A 21,823-nucleotide genomic window follows, 5' to 3' on the forward strand; every position below is an offset into this window, starting at 1 on the left:
TTGAGTTTTGGACTCCCAAACTCATCTAGCCCTCCCCTCCAAAATGTGTTGTAAAGTCTATGTTCACCAATATTAAATATAATTTTTTGTTTTAGTTTTGGACTCCCAAACTCATCTAGCCCTCCCCTCCAAAATGTGTTGTAAAGTCTATGTTCACCAATATTAAATATATTTTTTTGTTTTAGTTTTGGACTCCCAAACTCATCTAGCCCTCCCCTCCAAAATGTGTTGTAAAGTCTATGTTCACCAATATTAAATATAATTTTTTGTTTTAGTTTTGGACTCCCAAACTCATCTAGCCCTCCCCTCCAATATGTGTTGTAAAGTCTATGTTCACCAATATTAAATATACATTTTTGTTTGAGTTTTGGACTCCCAAACTCATCTAGCCCTCCCCTCCAAAATGTGTTGTAAAGTCTATGTTCACCAATAATCCTAATTTTTTTTTTTTTGACTCCCAAACTCATCTAGCCCTCCCCCAAACGTGGGCACTGGCCCATCAGAGGGGGTGTTTAATGTGCTAATTGTCTAAATATATTTAGATATAATATGCTACTTCCCAGAAATGTTAGAATGCTTATAATGTCTTTGTCTAATCTGCTTGCAAGGTTATGTGGCTAATTTTTTGATTTTTTCTTCCCCAGCTTCCGTCCACACCACAGGAGTGGCAGACTGTGGCTTTGGACTTCCAGACCCGTTGGAACTTCCCCAACTGCGGGGGAGCCAGCGACGGGAAGCACATCCGCATCGTGCCTCCACCCCGTTCGGGATCCCAGTTCTTTAACTATAAGGGGTTCAACAGTATTGTGCTGATGGCGGTGGTGTCAGCACAATACGAATTCCTTTTTGTGGATGTCGGGATGAACGGACGGATATCGGATGGGGGAGCCTTCAGGCAGACGGAGTTTGCGCTTAGCCTTCAGGATGATGATCTGTCATTGCCACCAGATGACCAGAATGTAGAAGGCCTGCCATTTGTTTTCCTGGCTGATGAAGCGTTTGCCCTGGGACCCCATCTTATGAGGCCATACCCTCAGCGCACCCTCACTCCAGAGAGGAGTGTCTTTAATTTCAGGCTGGGCCGAGCCCGCAGAGTGGTTGAGAACGCCTTCGGCATCATGGCCAGCCGGTTCCGCCTTTTCCTCACCTCTCTCCACATGGTGGAATACAATAATTTTTGCATGCTGCATCCTACACAATTATTTGCGGAGACAATCTCCTACTTATATGGCCCTGGTTGGGCCCGAGGCACAACTTTTGTCTCCAGCAGAAACTTTGCCGGGCCTTGAAGCTGGCCACACAGGACTGCCCCCCCAGAGTGCCCGTGAAGTGCGGGACAAATACATGGACTATTGCTTGGGTAGGGGGGCAATACCATCTCAAGGCAATTTGCCGTAATTTCTACTTTAGAAAAAATAAATACCAATCTTTTTCAAAAACTTGTTATGTCTTGCTTGTGTTGCTTGTAGTTGTTTACTAATTGTAACTATTGTTCTACATGTAGTGTCAAGTGTATTTTCCTTATCAACTAGCAAACATTTCCCAGGTGACCCCAAAACAAAACACACCTAAACTTAGACGCATTTTAAGCAAAACCCCACACACTTTTTGCAATTTAAAAATCTCTTTATTTTTTTACATAATCAGCTTTTTTAGACAAAATATCACAGATGTATATTTTTTGGGTTTTTTGTGTGTCCAAAAATATATATATATATATATTTTTTTAATATAAACATTCAAAAATCTCATTTTTTTCTTTTTTTTTTGTTTATTATAAACATCCAAAAATCATTTTTTTCTTATTTTTTTGTTATTTTTTTATTATAAACATCCAAAAATCAAATTTTTCTTATTTTTTTTATTATAAACATCCAAAAATACCATTTTTCTTATTTTATTTTTTTTATTATAAACATCCAAAAATCAATTTTTTCTTATTTTTTTGTTATTTTTTTTATTATAAACATCCAAAAATCAATTTTTTCTTATTTTTTTTACTATAAACATCCAAAAATCAAATTTTTCTTATTTTTTGGTATTTTTTTTATTATAAACATCCAAAAATCTAATTTTTCTTATTTTTTTGGTATTTTTTTTATTATAAACATCCAAAAATCTAATTTTTCTTTTTTTTTTTTTTTTTTTTATTATAAACATCCAAAAATCTATTTTTTCTTATTTTTTTGGTATTTTTTTTATTATAAACATCCAAAAATCAAATTTTTCTTATTTTATTGGTATTTTTTTATTATAAACATCCAAAAATCACATGTTTCTTATTTTTTTGTTTTTTTTTATTATAAACATCCAAAAATCACATTTTTCTTATTTTTTTGGTATTTTTTTATTATAAACATCCAAAAATCACATTAATTTTTTTTGGTAGGTATTTTTTTTGATTCCCCAATAAAGCACCAATCTTGTTTTGTTATTTTTTTTGGATTCCCCAATAAAGCACCAATCTTGTTTTGTTATTTTTTTGTTTTGTTTTTTATTCCCCAATAAAGCACCAATCTTGTTTTGTTATTTTTTTGTTTTTTTTGATTCCCCAATAAAGCACCAATCTTATTTTATTATTTTTTAGTTTTTTTTTGGTAGTTTTAAACTCTACCCAAAACATCTATTAGATTGCGTAATTTATTTTCCACCCTCCTTGTCCTTTGTACAATTTCTCGGCTGGCCTGATTTATTTCCTCCACTTCTTCCCTGCACGCCAAGATTTCTGAAATTATCATCTGGGCAGTATGCGTGTCCAAGCCACCACCAGCTGCTGAAATGTGGGACAAAAGCATTTATTACAATTAGGCAGACCTACATCTAGATTACCTGAAGCTGGGTTAGATGATATTTTCTTACCGGATGTGGTGGCAGACTCATCCCGCGGGGGTGGGCCTTGGATCGGTGCTTCCTGGTTCTCTGCTTCATGTCGCCCTACAAGAATGAAGAAAAGGTGTTTTAAACATTATTTCAAAAGATTGTAGGCCTGAAAGAGGAATATGAATCATTCTTCAACTAATTACGGGGACTATTGTTGGTTTTTAAATCCACTCTAAGCAGGACGCAGGATTGTAGGCATTGCCAAAGATGAATAAACTCGTTGTACCTTTGGCTTATTTTTCAACATGGAAGCAAACCAAGTATCCACTGGATGACCTCACCTCTGTGTTAACCCCTAAATAATGACGTTTTTGTGGCCAACAATTGTGCTACTGAGTCCATATGTGTCACCAACTGCTGAGCAGACTATCCTTTTTCTGTATATTGTCTTAATTTTGAGTATTAAAAACACATTGACATTAATTCCACAATGGATCTCACCCCCCCCCCCCTTAAAAAATGCTAAAATTTCATGTTTGTGGGCACAATCTTTGGTCGTACGAGTCGTCGTTCTAAATGAACGTCGACTTTTCCGACAAATATTTGGGCCCACAAACATGAAATACATACAGTACAACCTTAAAGAAAAAGCACATGGCGCAAATAGCAAACACAAGACAGGATTACACATCAAAATTACTTACTTCTTCTAATTTCTTTTCTGATTAGTTTCATGGTCTCTGGCTCCCGCAGCTTCAGGTCCGACCATCGCTTACGGAGTTGCTCGCGTGACCTTGTGACCCCAAACTTGCGGTACAGTCGCCTTTCAACCTTGTCCATAATTAGGGCCTTTAATTTGTTGGGATGTTCATATGGCCCGTGTTTGCAATCATAATCCTCCTCTCGGAGGATCTGAGCCATCTCCACCATCTCCATAAAGCTCATGTTGGTGGCTTTAAAGGTCCTTCTCCTGGATGGGCCAGCGGATCTGTGGGCTCTCTCTTGTTGTGGGGCAGGCATGTTGGAGGGCTGGGGTGCTGCTGCTGCCATCTTGTTCATGTGGGTGTGACGATAGAGAAGGGGCGGTGAAATCACGAGAAAGAACGTCAGGGGTGTGGAGACGGGCGGAGCGTCACGCATGCGCGTGTATAAAGGGAAACCACGTGAGTGAAGGCGGCGTTCCCAATCTTTAGAAGATCGTGTCAGACGACGATACGTAACTTGTTTTTGAACGTTTGAGTTTGTCACCTAGATATGGTGTTAACCTAGCAGAAAGAAGCAATAAACATAACTTTAGATTTAAGTCAGCCAAGATCTGACATGCAAATGGCCCTTTCTAGTGCCGTGCTGTACGTAACCGTGGTTTCCTCGAACATTTTGCCCAAACTATGTTGTGTGGGCAATGTCGTTCTTTGACCATCAAAGGGGTAATTTTTGGCATGAAGAATCTTGTCGTTTGAATTCATGAGTAAACTTGAGCGTAATGCTTTTCTAACGTGACCGAGTATCAAACTCCTGCTCAGATAATTCCTTCTTGTCGATTGCGCGACGAAAGATAAGGGGCGGGGGGAAACATTGAATTATTTAAGCATGGGCGGACGACGTGTGCGGAGTGTATATAAAGCTCCAACACACATGGCGTCTGTCCGACCGGGGTGCGGAAGAAAGACGTTTGAACGACAAACGTGTAGGTATGCTTAGAACTTGGGACAGCAGTGGCCTATTCAGGAAAGACAGACATTTAAGGGCTAGCTGGTGCTAAAGAGTACTTGACTTTATAGACTGTGGATTGACAATATTTATTTCTCCTTGGTTTTGGACAGGAAATGATGAACCAGTTTAACAAACCCCTAGTTTTTGGAGATCTTTATTGACCGGTGGAGAGAACTTCCAGTTCTGTGGGCCACCAAAGACCCCATATCCCGCAACAAAGACTTGCGGAAAACAGCACTGGAGAGCCTGCTCCCACTTGTGCGGAGACAGGTGGGGTTTGATGTGACGACTGACCAGTTGGAGGTCAAAATTGGGACCTTGAGAGGCACCTACAGGAAGGCACGCAACAGGGTCTTGGCTTCGATGAGGTCTGGAGCTGGAGCAAGGCAGGTATATGTACCAAAGTTGTGGTACTATAGTAAACTGAGCTTCCTGGATGAACACCTGGAGGTAAGGGAGTCACTTTCTAGCCTTGCCCTAGGAAGGAACAGAAGGTCCAGCCTTCCCTCCAGCCTTCCCTCCAGCCAACCTGCTGCTCCCTCTGCAGATGAACCCTCTCAGCAGCCTTCCATCCTGGATGAAGATCCGGATTTGCCCAGCTGGAGCCAGGTATAGTACTTTCAATGTGCAAATGTGTGGTGTTTAAATGTTGTTAAAGAGATGTAAATTAAGATGTTAAAGGTCAAAAAAAGGTAGAGATAAAAGTGTTATACAGATCATTTGTCAGTATTGGCCAGGAATGATTTTTGTGTGATTCCCAAAAAAACATGGGTCACAATGATTGGCTTAGCTAAGTCGTGAAAAAAAAATATGCAACAGTCAGGAGATGAAAATTGAGTCTTATTTTTAAAAAAGAAAGTAAAACTGTACTTTTTTTCCATACACAGGACGAGACCAGCCAGCAGGAGGATCGGGAAAATGCCAGGCAGGAGGAGGGCAGGGTGAGTGGCTTGGAGGAGGCTGCAGGCCCAAGTAACTTGGACGAGGTGGCAGGCCCAAGTGGCTTGAACGAGGTGGCAGGCCCAAGTGGCTTGGACAAGGTGGCTGGGCGAAGTACCAGGTGTCAGGTGCCTCCTCTTCGCCTGCGTCCGAGAAGGCAGGTGAGGGATACGAGGGTGCGTGACGCCTCACTGGCCCTCATTCGGGACGCTTATGCAACCCTTCAGCAGCCTCCCACTGCTCAGGAGGGATTTGTGACTGTTGTTTTGGCAAAAATGGCAGACATGACAGTGGACCAGCGATTACTCTTTGAGGGACTCCTCATCACCCTAGCAAATCAGGGGGTGAGGGGTCTTCTCACGGAGGACACTGTCATTTGCAGACATGCCCATCCTCAGACACCAGATAACTCCCAACCTCCTCCACCTTCTTTTTCTCATGCTACTTCTCAACCTCCCCCACCTTCTTCTTCTCCTGCTCCTTCTCAACATTCTTCTTCCTCTTCTTCTCCTGCTCCTTCTCAACATTCTTCTTCCTCTTCTTCTCCTGCTCCTTCTCAACATTCTTCTACCTCTTCTTCTCCTGCTCCTTCTCAACATTCTTCTTCCTCTTCTTCTCCTGCTCCTTCTCAACATTCTTCTTCCTCTTCTTCTTCTACTACTCCTACTCCACCTTCTTCTACTGCTCCTCCTCCTTCTACTGCTTCTTCTACTGCTCCACCTCCTTCTACTGCTCCTCCTCCTTCTACTGCTCCACCTCCTCCTCCTCCACCTCCTCCTCCACCACCTTCGTCTACTCCTCCTCCACCACCTTCGTCTACTCCTCCTCCTGGCATGAGTACTACCCCTGTGGCACCACCTCCAGCCAGGCAAAAGAGGAAGGCTGCTGAGAAGGCTGCAGAGAAGGTCAAAGAGCAGGCTGCAGGGAAGCCACCAAGGAAGGCCTTGAAGAAAACAAGAAAGTGACTCCCTTACTTCCATGTGGTGTACCAGAGTTCAGGCTGCTATAGTACCACAACCTGGTGACATATGCCTGCCCTGCTCCAGTTTGTGACCTCGGGGAGTCCAAGACCTTGATGCGTTCCTTCCTGAATGAACCTCTCAAGTCCCCATTTTGGCCTCCAACTGCTCACCAGTCACATCAGGCCACACCTGGCTGTGCACAAATGGCAGCAAGCTCTCCAGTGCTGACTTTTGCTTAGTTACTTTATTTTTTTAACCAAAATAAATGGTAAATTTTGATTTTACAGTTCATACGTGTCCTTGTTTTTTTTTTTGCTTTAAAATTTAGCTTGTGAGAAGGCAGGTTATGTTTAAAATAAAATGGGATATAAGGTGTAATTTGAAAGGGACAGATGAGAGAAGACAAAGCAATAAGGTTTCAATGGGGGGAACTTGACATTCCAAAAAATAAGAGGATTTGCATTTTTGCTAAATTAAAAATTAAGGGGAATATTAAGAGCAGGATTTAAAACACAGGACCAAAATAAGGTGACAATTTTTTCTGAAAATATTATTGAGATCAGTAAGAAAAAGGTTCCACAAAATTTTACAGAACTCTGTGTGAATATCCTAACAAAAGCAAAAAAGAATATTGCTGTTTTGTGCCCTTACACAAAATTTGGTAAAGCGCTGCAAATAAACGATGCAATAATGTTGGAAGCGGGACGAATGTGCTATCTCCATTCCAAACGCTACTTTTACCAATGGTGTTCTCCAGTGTCTAAGTTTTTCACAGGTTTCTTAGCATACACACGACCGAGTTTCTCGTTGATAAAACAGCCCGACGAAGAACTCGTCGATCCAAAATCCACTCCTGTCGAGAAAATAGAGAACCTGCTCTCTATTTGCTCGACGAGTTCCTTGGCGGCTCCATTGGGCCGAAAGTGTACACACGACAGAGTTTCTCGACAGAATCCGGCTCTCACCGAGTTTCTCGACATATTCTGCCGAGAAACTCTGTCGTGTGTACGAGGCCTCATGGTGCCACTTTCTCCTTCCTCCGCTTCTTCCTCCACATCCCGCGGTGGTGGGTCTTGGGTAGCAGGTGTGTGGTTTCTCAGCTCCTGTCTGGAAGCTCTTTGACGTCCTATGAGATTGTAACAAAAGGGATGCTTGAGTCAAAAAGATTTGAGGCCTGAAAGAGGAATATGAATTTGTAACGGAATGGCTCGTGACACCCAGAGACTTTTGAAGGATGTGGGGTACTCCTGTGCCAGCTTCACCAATGACTCTTGGGTCTAGGGTCATCCTATGTCCCTTTTGGGCAAAGGATGACTGATAACTGATATCTCGGATTACATGAGATGGGACATTAATGATAATTGATATATTGCAGGATATCTTGAGATATTACAGGTTGCTTATTCTGACCCCTAACAGGTCAATAAGAATGTCTCATAGACTGTTGAGATGCTAATTAAGGCTGCCTATTGTGGGATGTGTAAGTGTCTTGCTGTGATTGCATTCTGTGTCCATTGTGCTAATTAGGTCTGCTTCTACAGTCCATTTCATTGTGGATGCTAATGACACTTGCTGAAATGGATAGAGCTGAGAGGCCCAGCGTAACAGACAGGACACCCGAGGAAGAAAGTTTTGATTGGGCTGTTAAATAAGGACTGGCACAGTATGGTCCTAATCCTCCACCGGAGATTGTAGACCTGGTTTTAGCGGCTGTGGATGCCACTTGGCTACATCAAAGAGGTGCTGCAGCAGCAGAAGTCACAGCAGCACCAACTGAAGAGAGAGGAGAGGTACAGATACCAGTCTCCATGGAAGAGGAATTCAGAAGGAGGTTACAAGAGATGCGGATACAGCACAGAGGACCAGTATCACAGAAGGCACTGCTGGGATGTTTGGATTTGATTAGTTGTCAACTCTGGAAGGAAGCGCTGGTTCTTGAGCAGCAACACCAGGGAAAGGTCCTCCCCTTCGTCCATGTAAGATACTGGCCGCAGTATGACGTAAGAATGCCATTGTTAGGGGAACCACTGAAGCAGGAGTGGACAGCCGAGTTAAGCAGGCTGATCCGGGCAGAGATGCGGTTGGACGAATGCTACAGAGCCCTCCAGTGGTATGTAGCCCAAGAGTGCCCGTGGTCAGCGGATGACAGCCCCACTGAAGGCTTTGACTATGATGGCCTGGGACTATTGTATTGGAGGATGTCCAGTGATCCTGACTTCGGGGATGATCGGGAGTGGCGCTTGGAGGAAATAATGGAGCACAGAGAGCAAAAATTTAGTTTCTCGGAAGGGTACTGGTTACAGGAAGATTTATGGCTGTTCAGGAATGGGAGCTAGAGATCGCCTACAGATGGCTGCTGGACTCTGCTCAGCAGCAGGGTGGGGCTCCCGTTGCCTGGGACTATGAGGAAATTTCAGATGACAACTCTGAAATCCTGGCTGATGAATCGGCAGTGGAAAATATGGAGATTGCCATCCCTAAAGCCGAAGCGGATGATGTGGAGTTCCAGGGAGCCGTGGCAGTTGGCCCCTCTCTCCAGCAACAAGCTGAGGTGGTAAAGCTTTTAGTCCCAGCTGAATCACTGGCAGCAGGGCAGGATGCTGCTGACCGCTGCACAAAACTGCAGCTTGAGCTGATATCAGGGGATGGGACTGTGGTCTCCCCTCACAGCAACCCAGCAGAAGAGCTGGCAACAGAGCCAAGTGCCACGGCCCTCTGCTCTCAACTAGCAGGAGAGGGAGTTCCTGTGGTAGTGGATGGGACTTCCCCAGAAAATGGCACGGCACTGAGACAGGAGGATGTCAGCTTTGCTTTGCAAGCACCGGGGGATTTTCACCTACCACCAGTGGATGGGACTTCAGTCTCCACTGGTATACCCCAGGGATGGGGGGCAGTTGGCCCAGATCCCCAACAGCATGATGAACTGAGCCCAGTCACCATGTCTTCTCTCCAGCGGCTGAAAGGACTCCAGGGAGAAGGGCCAGTCTAAGCCTCTCCCCAGCAGCAGGCATGTTCTCAGAGAGGCAGAGGTTGGCTGGGTGAGTAATGCTCTGTTTGGGGCAATTTATTTGGGGTACGGTATGGATACCAGCATTGGAGGACTGGAACTACTGACTAACTTTGGAGTTAACCCGTTTGGGGGTCCCTCCTGTGTTAGTCTCCCACCAAAAGGGGAGAGATGTAACGGAATGGCCCGTGACACCCAGAGACTTTTGAAGGATGTGGGGTACTCCTGTGCCAGCTTCACCAATGACTCTTGGGTCTAGGGTCATCCTATGTCCCTTTTGGGCATAGGTTGACTGATCTCAGATTACATGAGATGGGACATTAATGATAATTCATATATTGCAGGATATCTTGAGATATTACAGGCTGCATATTCTGACCCCTAACAGGTCAATAAGAATGTCTCAGACTGTTGAGATGCTAATTAAGGCTGCCTAGTATGGGATGTTTAAGTGTCTTGGTGTGATGGCATTCTGTGTCCATTGAGCTAATTAGGTCTGCTTCTACAGACCATTTCATTGTGGATGCTAATGACACTGTTTTGTGTGAAAAGTCTATTGATGATAAAATGTGGAATGTGACTTGTCAAGCTGTAGTAATTAACCCCTCTAAATGTCTGGATAAAAAATGGGGGGCGTGACCGGATGCAGGTGCGCGGAGTGTGAGTGAGGCAGGCATGTGAGATGTGGTGAGATGCGTGTGCGTCCCCCACCGCCTCTCCACTCTTGTATGCTATATGCTGTTTTAGCTTTCAGCAAAACTTCCCGGCATGAATTCTAAGCAATCCCGCTGAATCCCCCATTTGTGTTGATGCCGCTGGGCGGACGTACCTGCCGGTGTTTTCGAGTGTCTGGAGAGCCGGAACGGATCGTGCCTGTATACTTGCTTGGGGGGCTTCCCAGGAGTTCCCCTGGTGATACGTAGGCTGGAGGAAGTCTTACGGTGGAGGTCCGGCTGCAGCCAGTGATCCGAGTGCTGAGTGCGTGATTGGAGGGTGGCGGTCAGCTGACCACCGGACCACGTGATCGGCCCTGCGAATCCCGGTGTGTCTCGGCCGGAGGACGGAGAAGGAGGTGTTGAGGATAACTGGGGGTTTTCCGGAGGTTCCCCCCTCACCCCCCACCGTATTCATACAGCTTGGCAGGGCACCGGAGAAGGGGAAGCATAGGAGACGTGTCCCAGATCCAGACCCTGAAAGTAAACCTCACAGCAGTCTGCAGCTTGATTTGTGCAGAGGTGAAGCCGTGGAAAAAACAGCATAAAAAAGTGAGCACAGCACAGAAACAGAAAGTGAGTAACCCAGCATAATATTGGTGAATGGGTGCATTATGCATTGAACTGAACTGTGTATTAGCCCATTGACTGAGTAAAGGATTAAATGACTAGATGATTAACTGATCATTGAAGGGGAGAGATTGCTGGATACATCGCAAGGTACTGCTGATTGGAGCTGCTACCCCATGCTCAATACGCGGTGCTATTGATTTGCTGCCTCCTACCTACCGTTGTTTCCTATGAGACATACTGCTCTTGGTGCTGGAGTGAGATAGAGGACTGATAGAGGACCGACGGTACTCTGGGAAAATCCCTGAGAGGTATGGAGAGACTCCGATTGAGGGGGTCACAGCAGGACATGCAATACCTGGCAGCCCAGTAAATAGCATGGGTATCAGCTACCAAAGGACTACGTAAGTAAAATAGCAATACAAAAGGCATTGCACTGTGGATATAAATATAAATCTGCATATTGCATATAGCGCTTATATTTCATATCGTACGTGGTATATTGTATATTGCCAAAGTCAAAGAAGTTAAAGAGACATTCCTGGTTAAAAGACAGTATTAAAAGAAGTGCAGTATACTATCAAAGTTTTTTTTTTTTTTTTTTTTTACACAGACCACAGGCTCGGTAAATGGGATATAGCTCATAGTGCACAGTATAGCAAGAGTAACTTTTGTATTGATACATTACATACGGCAGCCAGAAGCTGAAAACTGCTGAAGACCAATTTTAAGCTACGGGTTAAAGACATGTGGATATTTGCGCAGGCTGTATAGGATAAAGCGGTCAGCCAAGCTGAGCAACTATAACACGTGTAGTAGTTGTAGCATTCTGTGTATCTAGAGCATTCTGCATAGTAGAATCAAATCCAGTGTGGTAACAGGAGTACCCCCTTTTTTTTTCCGGAGCTCTGTTTCCCTCGTCCCTGCCTCCATTGCTGTTTTCCTAGACTACTCCTTGCTCGCTTGGAGATTGATAAATCTGAAAGCTTGTAAGGTCATGATATCAGGGCCACAAGCTCTTCGGTCAGCCAAGGATAAAGATAAGGGGAACCAAGCTTCTGCTGCAACTGCTAAATTGGAAAAATATTTTCATACAGCAGATCATACACCTGTTAAAGGATTGGTAAAGGTAAAAGTTTTTTTACCTTAATGCATCCTATGCATTAAGGTAAAAAAACATCTGACAGCACCGCCCCCCCCCCCCCCCGAGCCCCCGTTTTACTTACCTCACCGTTCGAAAGTCCCGGGCGCGTGCTTGTCATCCTGCTCGGTTCCCAGCCTGGCCGTTGATTGGCTAGGCTGGGCGGATTGATAGCAGCGCAGCCATTGGCTGGCGCTGCTGTCAATCACAGCGGATGACGCGGCGCGCCGGGGGGCGGGGCCGAGTGATACAGTCGGCGGCTATGGCCGCTGCTGTATCACGGGAGCGCGCTCGCAAAAGCTTTCCACCATGCGAGGGAGCTCGCATGAACGTGGAAAGCTTTTGCGAGGAGGAGCCGAGACAGCCGCCGAGGGACCCCAGAAGACACGGATCCGGGTCACTCTGTGCAAAACGATCTGCACAGTGGAGGTAAGTATAACATGTATGTTATTTAAAAAAAAAAATAATTGTACCTTTAGTGTTCCTTTAAGACAGGATCATCAGCCCCGGCAAAAACAACAGACAGGAAGAGTCAGGGACAAATAGCGACTATTATAACCAAAAACACAAGTGGTAAAAGCACAGCTGCAGCTAATAAAGAGGTGGAGATGGAACCAGCATCAAACCCCCCTCCTACTGAGAGCACCCCCACGTTAAGCGATGTGTTCCTTGTGGTTAATGCTTGTAAACAGACACTAGGGGAACTATGTGACCAAATGAAGGGTATCAAAGAAGAGCTGGTTGCAGTGAGACAGGAACTTCAAAGAACAAATGAGAGGTTAACGGAGGCAGAGGGAAGGATATCCCAAATAGAGGACGAGTTATACCCAGTAAAAGAAGAGGTTAAAATAATGAAACAACAAATGAGCAAATCTGATGAGAAAATGGATGAAATAGAAAACAGGCTCCGCAGGGATAACGTGCGTCTAGTGGGTTTACCCGAAAAATGCGAGGGGACTAATCCAACAGAGTTCCTGGAAAATTGGTTTATAAAATTATTTGGGAGAGAGTGCTTCACACAGCAGTTTTCGATAGAAAGAGCACACAGAGTCCCGGCTAAACCTCCCCCTTCTGGTGGACACCCACAGTCAATGTTAATGAAATTCCTGAACTACAAGGATAAAGTAACACTATTGAGAAAGAGTAGAGAAGCGGGGAATATTTTTTATGAAGGACATAGGGTCTCATTATACCCCGACTTCTCACCCTCTCTACAGAAGCGGAGGGCAAGCTTTATCGATGTTAAGCGCAAGATGCAGAAATATGAACTTACTTATGCCCTGCTATATCCCGCGAGGCTACGAGTAGCAGCACTGGATAGGACTTTTTTCTTTGATACCCCAGAAAGTGCAACAGCATGGCTGGAAGACAAAAAGGATCGGCTCTCAACAAAAGGAAGAGACACTTAAGAAATGGATATAGGAAGATTAAAGGGGGAAGGAGAGGGAGTTAATTAAAACAAATACATTTATAGAGGTGATGGGTGGAGGGGTACATACATCACATGAGGGAGGAGAATGGTTTGGGAATGTAATGTAAAGGAATTTGGTATGTGGAACGAATGGGGGGAGGGGGGAGGTGGGCGGGGGGTAGGGGAAAGTATGGTAGTGAAAGGATTGGGGATGTATGGACCGATCACAAAAAAAAGCCCCTGGGGATTACCTAGGAAGGTGGGGGAGGGAGAGGGGAGGAGGGAGGGTGGGCGGGAGGGGGGTAATGTAATATTGAGGGTTATTTCAGAAAATATAGAAGGGTTTAAACACAGGGAGGGTAAAGTATTTACAGGTATTATTGGGGGCTATCTCAAAAAATATAGAAGGGGTTTAAACATAATGAGGGTAAAGTATGTGTGTGTGTGTGTATGTGTACGGGCATATATATATGAATAGATAGTGTACACGGATGGGATCCCTAAAAAATTCCAAAACACATTTGTTTTTTTTCCTTTTTTTTTTGTTTTGTTTGAAGATAAACACAAGTAAATTAAGAAATGTTAGTATAGTTACACAGATGCCTCACAAGAGCACGATAAAAAAATGTACGATTAAAATAAGTATTAAAAGTGGGGAAGTCATAGGGCTATACCCTCTGAAGATAAAGCAAATTAGGAGCACACATGCACAGATAGAATTTTTTTCCCTTTTTTTTTTTCCTATAAGATGTGAAATGGTAGCGATGGGCGTTTTTTTAGGAAGCCTTTGGCTTTATGAATTTTGTGTTTTATTGTTTTTTTTTTCTTCTTTCTCTTTTTATATCGATGGTTCCTATGCAATCTAAAGAGTTAAGAATTTGATCCTGTAATGTCTGTGGAATGGGCACTCCAGTTAAGAGAGCTACTGTATTTGACATGCTGGATGTATATGAGGTAGGACTGATCTGTCTACAGGAGACACACTATACCAATGAAATTAAGAAACAAGTCCAGAGTAAGAAATTTCAATATCAATACCACTCAGTGCACACCTCCTATTCAAGGGGAGTATCTGTTATGGTCAAAGGAGGAGTGTTGTTTACCTGTAGACAGATCAGTATTGATGAAGAGGGGCGGTACATTTTTCTTTATTGTGTAATTGAGAACAAGGAATATGTTTTAGCAAATATATATATCCCACCGCCATTTAAGTTGGAAGTTATGTACAAACTAATGAATTTTATGATGGATAAGCCGGGTATCCCAGTTATAGCAGTGGGGGATTTTAATGAGGTTATAAATAAAGATAGGGATAGATTCCCAAGGGGAAATGAATCAAATATTTCTGAGAGCCGGTTGTCTCAGTTTTTACAGGAAGCAGGATTGTTTGATGTATGGAGGGAGAGAAATCCAGAGGCGTTACAATATTCTTGCTGCTCTAGTTCTTATAATACACTCTCAAGGATAGATCTCATACTGGGTAATGCAGAAGCATCTCAAATCATAAAGGGAATTGAATACCAGCCAAGAGGAGTATCGGATCACTCTTTGGTAACAATAACTGTGTGTTTAGAGACAAAGAGGTCTAATAGGACATGGAAAATCAGTCCGCTGTGGTTTGAATTAATAGGGAAACCAGAGGAGATATTAGGTAAATTAAAAGAGTTTATAGAGATTAATGAAGGAACTGTGACACCGGACGTGATGTGGGATGCGATGAAAGCATTCCTCCGGGGTTTATGCATTCAACAAGTGGCAAAAACAAAAAAAGTATCAAGAGATTGGGAAAATAGGATAAGAGAGGAATTAGTGTACGCCGAAAAGGAATATATTGAAGACCCCACTTTAGATAAGCAAAGAATTTGGTTGCACAAGCAACAAGATTATAAAAACGTAATGATAAGAAAATCAGAGAATAAGAAATTATTCCAGAAGCAAGTTGCATTTGGGGAAGGGGAAAATGTTGGGAGAATGTTGGCACACTTAGTGAGAACTAACTCCTCCTCATCCACAATAACTGCCATTAAAAAACTGAGCGGAGGAATATCTACTCAAGTGTCAGAAATAACAGACACATTTAGAGAATACTATGACAAGTTATATAAATCGCAGGGTGCTGTGGGAGCAGAGGAGTTGGAACTCTTTTTTAAGAATTTAGAGATACCATCTTTAACCGAGATAGAAAAAGAACAAATGGAGGCCCCTATAACTCTTGAAGAGATACAAACAGCAGTGGCAGAAATGGCAAACCAGAAATCACCCGGACCAGATGGGCTCCCCGTGGAAACCTACAAATACTACGGGAAAATATTGCTCCCAGAACTTCTTAAAGTGTTGAATTGGGCATTGAAGGAGGGGAAGTTACCCACCTCGATGACCGAAGCAACAATAATAGTATTGCATAAGGATGGGAAGGACCCATTAGAGACCACATCATATAGACCCATTTCCCTTTTATGCGCAGATGCCAAAATACTGGCTAAAGTGATGGCGACCAGGCTAAATAAAATCATTACAAGATTAATACACCGAGACCAAACTGGGTTTATACCAGGTAGATCGACCAGTATGAACATTAGGAGGGTATTTCTTAATATACAAACACCAACAGAGAACAAAAGTACAAGAGCAGTAATGTCCTTAGATGTAGCGAAAGCTTTTGATAGCGTAGAATGGGAGTATATGTGGCATGCTTTAGAAGTTTTTGGGTTCAGCCCAGTGTTTATCAGGTGGATTAAAACGCTTTATAATGGTCCTAGTGCGAGAATCAGGGTCAATAATGACTGTTCAGGTAAGATTCGGTTGGAGAGGGGCACGAGGCAGGGGTGCCCATTGTCACCCCTATTATTTGCTCTGGTAATGGAACCATTGGCCATTGCAATAAGGGCAGACACAAAAATGGAGGGATTCGTGAGGCCGACAGGAGAGGAGAGAATCGCACTCTATGCGGACGATGTTCTCCTCTTCCTCGGGGACACGAATCACTCCATTAAACAAGCAATGACTATATTTAGAGATTTTGGGAAATTATCAGGATTGGTAATAAACTGGGAGAAATCGGCATTAATGCCGATAGATCCAATAGAGAGCCAAACCTTAGCAGAAATCCCCCAGATGAAGAAAGTTGAGATAATGAAATATTTAGGAATATTTATAACAAGCTATCCCAATAAATACATAAAGTATAATTTAGTACCCCTCCTGTCTAAATTCAAAAAGAAAATCCAAATCTGGCGGTATCTACCCTTGTCAGTGGCGGGGAGATGCAATTTGATTAAAATGCTGTGGATGCCCCAATTATTGTATATATTACATAATTCACCAATATGGATAAATAAGAAATGGTTTAGGAAAATAGACACATTGTTCAGAGAACTAATTTGGAAAGGGGGTCAATCTAGAATCAAGTTGCAAACACTGCAATTACCTATACGAGAGGGAGGAATGGCAGTACCTCACCCACAATGCTACTTTTTGGCAGCACAGCTGCAGCATATAGGGGTGAGAACTGAAACAGGAGGGGATACAAATGTGGGACTGATAAGTTTGGGGGTACCCCATAAGACAGTGGTGGAGGTATTGGAGGCCAACTCCTTCACTAACAGAATCCCAACGGTTAAGATGGCCCTTAAAGTGTGGAAAGCAGTAAAGATACTAGGAGGACAGGAAGGAATGACAGAATACACACCACTGTGGGCTAATAGGAATCTTCAGGAACTGGAGTCAGTTGGGAAAATCAATGAATGGGCAGCTAAGGGGATCATTAGATTGGCACAGCTATATGAAGGAAGAACTATAAAAACATTTGCCACAATTAGAAAGGAATATGATGTACCCAAACATACTTTCTATAGATACCTCCAAATCAGACATGCTCTAGATGTCCAGTTTAATAGAGTAGGGCCAATATGGGTTAAGATCTTTATCCTTCAGAAACTGAATAACTGGAGTAAGACGAAGGGATTTATCTCTGAGGTATACTCATACATATGTAAGGAGAGTATTGAAGGCCCAGAAAAACTTAAAAGTAGAGTAAAATGGGAGGATGACCTAGGGATTATAACAGAGGATCAATGGAGGAAGGTATTGGAAAGAGGACATTCGGCTACAGTCTCGCCAGCACAGAGATTTTCCTTCCTGATGCTGATACATAGGACATATTACACACCTAAGAGATTATTTAACTTCGGATTGAGAGTGGATGCAGGATGCCCCAGGTGCCACGATACAGGAGATTTATTGCACATGATATGGAAGTGCCCGAAACTGTTCAGGTATTGGAGGGGGATACTGGACATCATTAACAAGATATATAAAATAAAGCTGGAGATGAACCCCAGACTATGCATTCTGGGCCTAGGGGAAGAAATAAGTAGAATGACCAGCACATCAAAAGCAGTGTTGAGATGTTACTTTCAGGCAAGAAAGCTAATAGCTCAGAGGTGGCAAGCAGGGAACCCTCCATCAGTAAAGGAATGGATTAACGCAGTCATAGAGACAATCTGGAAGGAGAAGGTGGTTTATACCAGGAGAGGGAATATCAGGGAGTTTGGTAAAATGTGTAACCCTTGGTTGGAAGAAATGAGATACCCCGTGTGAAAGAAAACCCAATAAAGCGGATAGTTAGAGTAGGGAGGGGGGAGGGAGGGAAAAGGGTAAAATAAAAGGGGGAATATTGAAGATATGTATGAAATATGTGTAACAGAAATGGTAAAAAGATATATGATTGTAACCACCTGTTGTGTTTAAAAGATGATGAAAATTAATAAAGAATATGAAATATTCCTTTAAAAAAAAAAATGTCTGGATAATGATTAGTATTTAGCCCATCTGAATGTGTATTGAAGCCCCATTGTGTGATGTTGGGGGTGGAGAGTTTCATTGTCCCTGTAACTACTGTAGCATGCTTGTAACTGTATAAAAACCTGAGAGTGTACCATTAAAAGTATTCATTTGTTTGACTCAGAACAGAGCTTGCTTGTCTCATTTATTCTGGGGAATGGAATGGGTCCTGTCGGCTGGATTGTCGGATAAGCTGTCGTGGGGCGATGGAATGGAATATCCTAAACGGTGGTGTCCATTACAGAATCATTCTTTTTGTAAGTGTGGTACAATTGTCTGTTTTGTCAATACTTCTAAACTGAACACGTGATTGTATCTATTAGCAAAGCGGCTACATTTATCTATTGTTGGTCAAGTTTCCCACATGGAAACACACCAAGTATCCACTGGATCACCTGTGTGTGACACCCTAAAAGGTTGTTATTGTGGCCAATACTGGTGCTACTGAGTCCACATGTGTAACCAACTGCTGAGCATACTGTCCTTACTGTATATTGAATTCAGTTACGGTAGATAAGTTAAATATAGTTAAGAACACATCTACTCAAAAAAAAAAAAAGTCACATAAATAGTTCAAGATGTTGTTTCATGTTTGTGGGCACAATAATTGGTCGTAGGAATCATCGTTCATTCGCTCACTAATAATAAAATACAATATTTTTGTCTGATACAGTAGGCATGATGAAATTGCTAAAACACTGTATCAGACAAAAAATAGCATTTTATGCTCACTGTAAAATCTTTCTCTGAGTTCATGGACGGACACAGCCCTAATCTGGACTTAGTGGGTATTAGCCTTCCATTATGATTTGACTGGGCAGAAACTTATCTAAAAGGTTAAATTATCATACACACCCTATAGCCCCGCCCAGGGGGCGGGCCCTATGGGTGTAACCCCTCTCTCTGCATCTCGCAGATCAGTTTGTCAAAAAGTAGTACAAACATAAAAAGGAGGGGAGGGTGCTGTGTCCGTCCATGAACTCAGAGAAAGAGATTTTACGGTGAGCATAAAATCCTATTTTCTCTTTCGTTCATGGACGGACACAGCCTTAATCTTGACTTAGTGGGACGTCCCAAAGCAGTGTCAAAATGAGGGGTGGGAACAGCAAAACATTTTTTTAACTTCACCCCAAAACAGAGCTCCTCAACTGAGGAGTTGTAACTCTAAACAGCTGCCTGCAAAACTTTGCGGCCGAAGAAGCATCCGAAGATGCACTCACCTCAACTTGTAAAGTTTAGTGAAAGTGTGACCGGACAACCAGGTCGCCGCCTTACACACCTGGGAAACAGACACTTGATGTCAGAAACCCCAAGAGGCACCATTGCCCTGGTCGAATGCATCGTGATAGGGAGGCACCCGACCCTTTATGGCATAAGCCTGATCAGGATCTGTCGGGTCCACCTTGCAATGGTGGCCGATGAGACCGCTGGGCCCTTCTTGGGACCAGCCACCAAAACAAACAGGGAGTCTGATCTCCGGAACGGAGCAGTAAAAGACAAGTATATTCTCGGAGCTCGGACAGCGTCCGAGGAATGCCACGTCGTCTCCTTAGGATTTGACGGGTGAGGACACAAGTATGGCAGTACAATGTCTTCCTTAAGATGGAAGGTCAAAATGACCTTGGGAAGAATCTAAGGCTGCAAACGCAGGAACCATCTTATCCTTGTGGAAGATCAGATAGGCAGCCTTTCATGATAAGGCTGCCAGCTCAGAACCCGTCCTAGCTGACATAACAGCCACCAAAAGGACCACTTCCTGAGAAAGTGTCAACAAGGGAACTTCAAAAATGTTCTCAAACAGTGGTTCTGAGGCACCTAGAGGTCATGGCGTTAAGCCATTGACTGTAAGGCAGGATGACCTATGGGACCTTGCGACAGCAGATCCTCTCGTAGCGGTAGACACCAAGGTGCATCTGCTATTCAAATCCCCATGGAGGTAGTGGAGGACGGACCGGAGGGGCCACCTGCCGATCCCCTTGTAGAGATGTTCTCACTAGAGAGTGAGTCGCCAGGGGTCGCTGAAGAAAAACAGCCAGGGCAGATATCTGTCCCTTAACCAATAAGTCCGTGGATTCCACTTAATTTCCTCGCAAAGAAGCGAAGTAAGCTCTCCAAGTGCGATAATAAATCCTCCTAGAGGTTAACTTCCTAGCCTTCCTATAGTAGGAATCACAGAATCCGGCAGGCCCCGGTCTCTTAGTACCTGGCTTTCAATAGCCATGTCGTTAGGCCAGCGACTGTAAGCAGGAGCAGTATGAGACCTTGTAACAGCAGGTCCTCTCTCAGAGGTAGACGCCAAGGGACGTCTGCTACTAGCCGCACTAGATCGGCGTACTATGGACGCCAAGGCCAATCCGGAGCAATTAGGATCATAGGAATCCCGTCTGCCTCCACTCTGCGAAGCAGAAGAGACAGGAGCTTTAGATGAGGGAAGGCATAGATTATCCGGTACTGACTCCACGGCGTCACTAATGCGTCTGTCGCGTCCACCCATGGGTCACCTGACCTGGCCACGAACCTCCATCGACGTCTGGCGTGCCCCCTCTTGGGCAAAGGAGCTGAAACACCTCCGGGTGCAGAGATCATTCTCCTTGGTCCAGCAACTGGCAACACAGGTAGTCCGCCTGCCAGTTTTCCACACCGAGGATTGTATAAGGCTGGCAGTGCCGGTATGCTCCTTTCTGCCCACCTTAGGATGTCAGCGACTTGTGACGCTGCAGCCAAGCTACTTGTTCCTCCTTGATGGTTGACATATGCCACAGCCGTGGCGTTGTCCGACTGGATGCCCTCGTAGCCTCTGACCATGTGGAGAGGCACAGCCTGATCACCTGAAGTTCCAGGACCTTGATCGGCAAATGGGATTCCTCTGGAGACCAGTGACCCTGGGTCGACTGAACCCCCCAGACTCCCCCACCGGTAAGGCTGGCATCCGTCGTGATGACTATCTAGTGATAAGGAACGACTTCCCGGACAGAAGTGCCGGTGAGGTCAGCCACCACACCAGGGAGGGCCTGACCAGGTGGCTCACCCAGATCTGATAATCCAGGGATGATGAGCACTAGTCCCATCTGGACAGAAACTACCTTCTGTAGCATTCGCGTGTGAGATAGCGCCTATGGTACCGCCTTGAAGGAGGCCACCATGAGGCCCGGGGCTCACATGCAAAGCGGAGTGATGACCCTTCTGGGATGTCAACTACCGCACCGCAGCCCGAAGGTCTGCAACTTTTCCACAGGGAAGCAAACCTTTGCCTCTGAGGAGTTCAGAATCAATCCCAGATACACTAGGCATTGAGTCGTTACCATTACTGACTTCTGAATGTTCAGTAGCCACCCAAGTGTCTGAGGGCCTGAGTTATAGACACGCTCACCTCTAATTCTGAGGCTGAAGCGGCCCTCAGAAGCAGGTCGTCCAAGTAGCCCAGGACAGCGATGCCACGTTGTCTTAGTAGGGCGAGAATTGAGGCAATCACCTTGGTGAACACCCTTGGTGCCGATGCCAGGCCAAAAGGGGGGAACCACAAATTAATAGTGGTCTTCCCCGACCGAACAGCGCAGAAGTTTCTGATGCTTTGTGCAAATGGGAACATGTAGATAGGCATCCCTGATGTCGGTCCCCCGGCTGGAGGGTAGTAATGACAGAGCGGATTGATGCCCTCCGGAATCCTTGTACCTTCACAAAGCAATTGAGGGCGCAGAGGTCCAG

General features: G+C 44.3%; 1 protein-coding gene across 1 annotated transcript in view; it reads right to left on the reverse strand.

The window, feature by feature from the left end:
* SNX29 (sorting nexin 29) overlaps positions 1 to 21,823 on the reverse strand; it is a 1,289,390-nt gene that overhangs the window by 918,553 nt on the left and 349,014 nt on the right. The gene's annotated exons all lie outside the window — the stretch shown is intronic.

This window comes from Rana temporaria, chromosome 6 (assembly GCF_905171775.1).
Source record: "Rana temporaria chromosome 6, aRanTem1.1, whole genome shotgun sequence".
NCBI lineage: Eukaryota > Metazoa > Chordata > Amphibia > Anura > Ranidae > Rana > Rana temporaria.